We start from the raw sequence: 8,372 nt of genomic DNA, 5'->3' as shown, positions 1-8,372 counted from the left end.
TTTTTTTGAGACAGAGTCTTGCTCTGTCACCCAGGCTGGAGTGCAGTGGTGTGATCTTGGCTTACTGCAACCTCTGCCTCCTGGGTTCAAGCAATTCTCCTGCCTCAGCCTCCCAAGTAGCTGAGATTATAGGTGCACACCACCCCACCCAGCTGATTTTTGTATTTTTAGCTGAGACAGGGTTTCACCATGTTTCCCAGGTTGGTCTTGAACTCCTGGCCTCAGGTGATCTGCCTGCCTCAGCCTCCCAAAGTGCTGGGATTACAGGTATGAGCCACCATGCCCAGCCTAAAATCTTAAACTGGATGAATTAGGTTGAAATAAATCAAATAATCTACACTAGACCTTCCCTTATGTTTATCTATCCTGGTGGATATAAATGTGGACCAGTGAAGATAAGTTAACTAGTGAAATTACCAGATAGATCTCATTACACCTCTTTCACTTTTATTAGACCTGAATTATATACAGTATTTCAAGGGCACTTGTGTAGTAGACGCTATTGTCCTACTGGTGTGTTTGCATACTGTTTATAAGCTAAGGAGATCTTTAATGTAATCATGGCAGCTGAAGAATGAAAAGGGTCATAAATTTGGAAAGGAGAGCTTTATTTCTCATAAATGGTTGCAGCCTGCAGGGTGGTCATCCTGACAGGCTGGGAAGCAAAGCCTCCCACCAGAAGTCGGAAACAGACACTTCCAGGGAGGGGCAAAGGGAACAGGAATTTATGCTGGGCAGGGTGGCCAAATATATATGTTCAGTAAGCTCTAGGAGGCATCATGAATATTCATGAAAGGAGAAAATGTGCACATGTGCAATTGAGCTTCAGACCTTTCCATGGCATGGAACCCATGTCCAAAAAATGGCAGCATTAGCATGATCTCAGGGTGGAGTTTTTGGTCTTCTGACATCAAAAGATGAAGCAGAGCACATGAAAACATTTACCGTGCTTCCTCTGCAGACTGGCCAGAACCACTCTGTATGGTTTGGCTGTGTCCCCTCTACCTAAATCTCATCTTTAATTGTAGTTCCCGTAATCCCCTTATGTGGTGGGAGGGACCTGGTGGGAGGTAATTGAATCATGGGGGCAGTTACCGCCATGCTGTTCTCCTGATAGTGAGTTCTTATGAGATCTGATGGTTTTATAAGGGGCTCTCCTCTGCCCTCGCTCTGTACTTCTCCTTGCTGCCACCATGTGAAGAAGGATGTGTTTGCTTCCCCTTCTGCCATGGTTATAAGTTTCCTGAGGCCTCCCCAGCCATGTTGAACTGTGAGTCAATGAAATCTCTTTCCTTTATAAATTATCCAGTCTTGGGTATGTCTTTATCAGCAGCGTGAGAATGGACTATACACACTCTCTGGTTGGTGATCTCTTATCAGGAAGAAATGCTGCTGGTTAGTTGTTTCATTGAAACTGCAAAACGAGGGGGCAGCAGTCAGGCTATTGGTTGCAGTCAGTGGTGGATCTTTTTTTTTTTTTAGAGACAGGGCCTCTGTCATCTAGGATGAAGTGCTGCGTGGCCTCGTCATAACTCACTGCTGCCTCTTAACTCTTAGGCCCAAGGAATCCTCCTTCCTCGGCCTCTAGAATTGCTGGGACCATAGGCATATGCCAGCATGCTTGGCTAACCTTTTTTATTTTTTGTAGAGACAGGGTCTTGCTGTTGCCCAGGCTGGTCTTGAACTCCTGGTCTCAAGTGATCCTTCTGCGTTGGCCTCTCAAAGTGCTTGGGATTATAGATGTGAGCCACTGTGCTCAGTTGAAGTTCAAGTTATTAATTAATTAATTAATTAATTGACAGTCTCTGTTGCCCAGGCTGGAGTGCAATGACATGATCATGGTTCACTGCAACCTCAACCTCCTGGCTCAGGCAATCCTCTTGCCTTGGCCTCTCGAAGTGCTGGGATTACAGACGTGAGCCACAATGCCTAGCCTCAGGTTATTTAAAAAGTGGCTGATGGGAATGGGGAATAAAGAAAAATGTCATTCTCAGTGGTGAAGAGTGACTTGGGTACAATATGAAACTGATTCCCTGGCATGTTATATTTGGGAAATACCAGGTGGACCATTTGAAATTAAAATGTTGGTTAAAGATAATGAAAAATAAAGTTGGATTCAGCATTATCAGATTAATACGGAATCCACTCTTTGGAGTATTTGTGTATGCACAGTGCATTATTGCTAAATGTGTCTGTTATAGGTAGTTCCTAGTTTATAAAGAAATATTGTATTGTGTGCTTGGGTTTATGTTGTGGTGATCAGATTATGATGTGATGAGTGACAAGTCATTTAACCTCTCTGAGATTGTCACTTCATCTGTTAAATTAGATGCTTTAATCAGGTCTTATTATCTACCACCCTCCTAGGGTTGTTTGGGCAACTACTGATTGTACCTCATAGAGTGTTGGGACCATTAAAACAGACATTGTCTGTAAAGTATCTGCTACTGTGTTTGGCACATGTTAGGCACTTGATACATTTAGATTTAAATTTTAAAAGGCTGTTCTACCCATAGAAGCAGTCCAAACTTAGGTTTCTCTGTATTCTGTAGTGTAAATTGAGTGATATATTGATTAGTTTTACTTCCCAAATTCAAGGAATGATACACCAAGCAAAATAGCAATTTCTGTTCCTTTCCTGATCTAGCCCTTGCTAAAAAGCTAATCTTTAGTAACTTTTGAAAAAGGTTTAGGGGGAATTCATGTGGAGGTCAGAGTGGAAGCAGGTGTGAGAGGGCCCAGCAGAAGAAAACATGGCTGCCAAAGTGTTTGAGTCCATTGGCAAGTTTGGCCTGGCCTTAGCCATTGCAGGAGGTGTGGTAAACTCTGCCTTACATAATGTGGATGCTGGGCACAGAGCTATCATCTTTGACCAGTTCCATGGAGTACAGGACATTGTGGTAGGGGAAGAGACTCACTTTCTCATCCCATGGGTACGGAAACCAATTATCTTTGTCATTCTCAACCACATAATGCGCCAGTCATCACTAGTAGCAAAGATTTACAGATTGTCAACATCACACTGCGCATCCTCTTCCGGCCTGTCACTAGCCAGCTTCCTCACATCTTCACCAGCATTGGAGAGGACTATGATGAGCATGTGCTGCCCATCACTACCAAGATCCTCAAGTCAGTGGTGGCACACTTTGATGCTGGAGAACTAATCACCCAGAGAGAGCTGGTCTCCAGGCAGGTGAGTGATGACCTTACGGAGTGAGCAGCCACCTTTGGGTTCATCCTGGACTATGTGTTCTTGACATGTCTGCCTTTCAGGAAGGAGTTCACAGAAGCCATGGAAGCCAAAAAGGTAGCTCAGCAGGAAGCAGAGAGGGCCAGATTTGTGGTGGAAAAGTCTGAGCAGCAGAAAAAGGCGGCCGTCATCTCTGCTGAGGGTGACTCCAAGGCAGCCGAACTGATCACCAACACACTGGCCACTGCAGGGGACAGCCTGATTGAGCTGTGTAAGCTGGAAGCCATGGAGGACATCGTGTACCAGCTCTTGCTCTCGGAACATCACCTACCTGCCGGCAGGGCAGTCCATGCCCCTCCAGCTGCCCCAGTGAGGGCCCACCTTGCCTGCATCTCCACGGGCCAACTGGGCCACAGCCCCGATGATTCTTAACACTGCCTTCCTTCTGCCCCCACCCTAGAAATCACTGTGAAATTTCATGATTGACTTAAAGTGAAGGAAATAAAAGTAAAATCACTTCAGAAATTCAAGTAAAATTCTCATTACATAAAATTAACCATTAGCCACTTTGCAGTGTACGATTCAGGGGGCTTTAGTACATTCACACTATTGTGCAACTTTCACCTCTATCTAGTTTCAAGGCATTTCTGTCACCCCAAAAGGAAACACCATATCCACTAAGCACTCTCTCTCTATCCTGACTTGCACTGTCCCTGACAATCACTAATCTGCTTTCTTTCTCTATGGACTTACCTATTTATTCTGGATGTTTCATGTAAATAGAATACGGTGATGACCTTTTGTGTCTGGCTTCTTTCATTTGGCATGATGTTCATATATAAGGTTCATCCACATTGTAGCATGTATCAGTACTTAATCCCTTTTTGTGGCTGAATAATATTCCATTATATGGATATACTACACTTTGTTTATTCAGCCATCATTTGTTGGACATTTGAGTTGTTTCTACCTTTTGGCTATTGGCAGTGGTGCTGTTAGGAACATTCATATACAGGTTTCTCTTTGAATACAGGTTTTCAGTTTAGGGGGCTATATACCTAGGACTGGAATTGCCAGGTCATTTGGCAATTGTGTTGATCTTTTTGAGGAACTCCCAACCTGTTTCCCTCAGTGGCTGTACCATTTTACATTTCTACTAGCAATGTACAAGGGCTTTAATTTCCCCATATCCTCACCAACACTTAATTTACATTTTTAAAACTTACGGTCAACCTAGTGTGTCACTGTAGTTTTGATTTGCATTTCCCTAATAATGTCGAGCTTTTTTCTTATGCCTGTTGGCCATTTGTATATCCCCTTTGGATAAATGTCTATTCAAGTCCTTTGCCCAATTTTAAAATTGGGTCATCTTTTTGTTACTGAGGTGTACAAATTCTTTATATATTCTGTACACTAAACCTTTATTATATAGATTATTTGCAAATGTTTTCTCTCATTCTATGCGTGGGTTGATGTATTAGTCTGTTTTCACACTGCTGTAAAGAACTACCTGAAACTGGGTCATTTATAAAGAAAGGAGGTTTAATTGACTCACAGTTCTGCATGGCTGGGGAGGCCTCGGGAAACTTATAATCATGGTGGAAGGCGAAGGGGAAGCAAGGCATGTCTTACATGGTGGCAGGACAGAGAGATCAAGGGGGGAACTGCCACATGCTTTTAAACCATCAGACCTCCTGATAACTCACTATCATGAGAACAGCATGAGGGGACTGCCCCACGATCCAGTCACCTCCTACCAGGACTCTCCCCTGACATATGGGGATTACAATTGGAGATGAGTTTGGGTGGGGACACAGAGCCAAACCATGTCAGTTGTCTTTTCATTCTCTTATAATATCTTTTGATGTACAAAAAAATTTTAGTTTTGACGAAGTCTGTTTTCCCTACTTTTTCTTTTGTTGCTGTAGTTTCACAGCTGACCTTAGTTAGCTTTTTCTCTGCCTTCTGTATCCCCTCTACTTTCTAGCACACCTTGTCTAATTGCTAACATTTATTGAGAATTTCTTATGTGTCAGGTCTCATGCTAAATACATTACATACATTGTTCCATTTAATTTGCAAGAAGTCCAGTATGGTGGGTGCTATTATTAACATTTAATTGAATCTTTTTTTTTTTTTTTTTTTTTTTTTGAGATGGAGCCTCACTCTGTCACCCAGGCTGAAGTGCAGTGGCACGATCTTGGCTCACTGCAAGCTCCGGGTTCACACCATTCTCCTGCCTTAGTCTCCCGAGTAGCTGGGACTGCAGGCACCCACCACCACGCCTGGCTAATTTTTTTGTATTTTTAGCAGAGACAGGGTTTCACCGTGTTAGCCAGGATGCTCTCGATCTCCTGACCTCGTGATCTGCCCGTCTCGGCCTCCCAAAGTGCTGGGATTACAGGCGTGAACCACCACGCCCAGCCCAATCGAATCTTTACAATGACTCTATGGGACAGATAATATTGTATTCACTTTACAAATGAAGAAACCAAGACAATAGTGGTTAACTATTGCTAGAAATTAACTAGCCACAGAAGTTAAATAGAGGTGGCAGAGTTGGGATTTGAATCTACACTTGAACCTTGCTGGTTTGATTTTAGTGTCCATGTTCTTCACCACTTCTCATATTGTATTTGCACTAAAATAGCAAAAGCCTTTCCATTGTGGTGACTTACCAGGCCCTGTGATTCAAAAGTAGTAACTGCTTTGTTCCCAGTCAGAATTCCTATTCTCATGAGGCCCCTTCCATGTTACTCCCACATTTTGGGTTTTCCCAAAGGAAGCCACAAAGTAGTTTAAATCAGTTAGATCACACTGAGGCATAAAGATTGATAACCTTTTAATTCTTATACATGGGTTTGCATTTTAAAGAGGATGTGGCATTAACCAAAATGAATCATTATTTGGAAGGGTTTTTAGTTAACCAAATAAAGTGAAAAATTCAGGCAGAAGGCATTTTCGGGTTATGGTGCCACTAGAAGGAATTGCAGGGCCTTGCCTGGAAGTTGGCCCAGGAGAGCAACTGCCTTAAGCAAATCGTGCTTTTCACAGTTTTGTTGTTGTTGTTGTTGTTTGTTTGTTTGTTTTTCTGTTCTGGACTTATAGATGCTTTGAATTTTTGTTATTGTTGTTTGGGTTTGCCAGTTTTTTAAGTGGCAAGTAGAAGAGTCTCCAGTGTCTGGTTGGGTCAAAATAAGGGGAGTAAAGAGTCGAAGAGAGGGCTGCTTAGTGGAGAACCTGAAAGGACTGAGTGGGAAAAAGGGGACTCTATATTGGGACAGGACATTTGCAAACTGGGCATTTTCTTTTTTTTTTGAGACGGAGCCTGGCTCTGTCGCCCAGGCTGGAGTGCAGTGGCCGGATCTCAGCTCACTGCAAGCTCCGCCTCCCGGATTCCCGCCATTCTCCTGCCACAGCCTCCCAAGTAGCTGGGATTACAGGCGCCCGCCACCTCGCCCGGCTAGTTTTTTGTGTTTTTTTTTAGTAGAGATGGGGTTTCACCGTGTTCGCCAGGATGGTCTCGATCTCCTGACCTCGTGATCCGCCCGTCTCGGCCTCCCAAAGTGCTGGGATTACAGGCTTGAGCCACCGCGCCCGGCCAGGCATTTTCTTTCTATAGCAAGACGTGTGCTTCTTCATACCATGGGGTTTTGGAAAATGCCCACAATATCTGGGTGTATGCATAAACTAATATTTTTTGTAAAATTATTTTTATAATTGATTAGGAGAACAAGTTAGAGTGGTCTTATATTGCATCACTTTCACTGTTTGTCTTTAATAAAAATGGAGGAAGTTGCTGCTGTTTTATTAACTTGAACCCTGCATGCTTCTCTTCTTTGTTCTTTGTTAAATATGAGCTGGCGTGTGTTAAGTCTACGTTAGCATTTGCTCTCAGGGACTTCTGTGGTTTCTAAATTCAGCACTGCTAAGCCCCTACACTGTTTGCCTGAATCAATTGAGACTGCTATTTTTAGCAACAAAAAGGGATTGAAATAGCAATTTTCTTTCCATGTAATAGATTCCCAAGAGGAATACTGATGCAAGCTCTCTATCATTTTCTATTCCTACCACCCCCCTCCCAAAACCCTCAGAGGAAAGGCAGCCGTCATGGATTGCAGCAGTATTAATCTTTAATCAATCGAGTGTTTTCTGCATTCAGGTTTTCGGGGGGAAAAAGGTGGTCACAAGAAGGAAACTGCTTGGAATAACTAAGCTCTTAGGCATGGACTTTACAGTCAGAATTTTGTGGGTAGTGGCAGGGAATAGGCAGAAGAGCTAAAAATAGTGAGTTTGCTTCCAGTGTTGCTCTAGTCTATTTTTGATGTTTGATTTTGATAAGGTTGATTGGGTTCTTACTAAAATGTCTGTTCCTAGCAAGTTGAGGACAAAAAGAGTAGAATATTTTTAACCTACACAAACTAAAGTATTTGTGTTGACTGTATAAAATCTGGAAGTGGAGCCCTGGTCAGTTGCCAGTATTTTATATAATCTGTAGCAAGCTAGACGCTTCTGGATGCCAAGTTGGTCTATTCTTTATAGTTGTCGGTTTCCATCTTCTCAAAGGCTTGTAAATTTGGGTTCTGGTGTTATATTTGCATATGAAGACATAAGCCTTTTAAAAAAAAATCTTCCTTTTCCCCCTTTCCTTCTTTTCTTCCTCTACCTTATAGTGCTACCTGTGACCATCATCTGTACTGTCCCAACCCACATGGTTCTGGGTGATACTATATAGCTTTTTTCTCTGTATTGTTAAAAACTACCCTAACTTATCCACGTATTTCATAGCAAAATGGAATCTGAGGACACCAGTGTTAAATGAAGAAGCAAATCTTAGAGACAAGAATATGAACTGTCAGGCCAAGTGCGATGGCTCACGCCTGTAATCCCAGCACCTTGGGAGGCCGAGGCGAGTGGATCACAAGGTCAGGAAATCAAGACCATCCTGACTAACATGGTGAAACCCTGTCTCTACTAAAAATTCAAAAATTTAACCGGGCGTGGTGGCGGGCGCCTGTAGTCCCAGCTACTCGGGAGGCTGAGGCGGGAGAATGGCGGGAACCCGGGAGGCGGAGCTTCCAGTGGGCAGAGATTGCCTGGGTGACAGAGCCAGACTCTGTCTCAAAAAAAAAAAAAAAAAAAAAAAAAAAAAAATGAATTGACACTTTTTTTGTAATTAAAA

The 8,372-nt window shown here is 42.9% G+C and overlaps 1 protein-coding gene and 1 pseudogene across 1 annotated transcript in view; both read left to right on the top strand.

Moving 5' to 3' along the window:
* HSD17B12 (hydroxysteroid 17-beta dehydrogenase 12) overlaps positions 1–8,372 on the top strand; it is a 176,692-nt gene that overhangs the window by 50,617 nt on the left and 117,703 nt on the right. The window lies entirely within an intron of this gene.
* LOC108519259 (prohibitin pseudogene) lies at positions 2,650–3,657 on the top strand (annotated as a pseudogene).

Source organism: Rhinopithecus bieti, unplaced genomic scaffold (genome assembly GCF_001698545.2).
Source record: "Rhinopithecus bieti isolate Rb0 unplaced genomic scaffold, ASM169854v2 scaffold_46101, whole genome shotgun sequence".
NCBI lineage: Eukaryota > Metazoa > Chordata > Mammalia > Primates > Cercopithecidae > Rhinopithecus > Rhinopithecus bieti.
The sequence above is the reverse complement of the archived record's forward strand: the minus strand, read 5'-3'. Positions and strand labels throughout refer to the sequence as shown.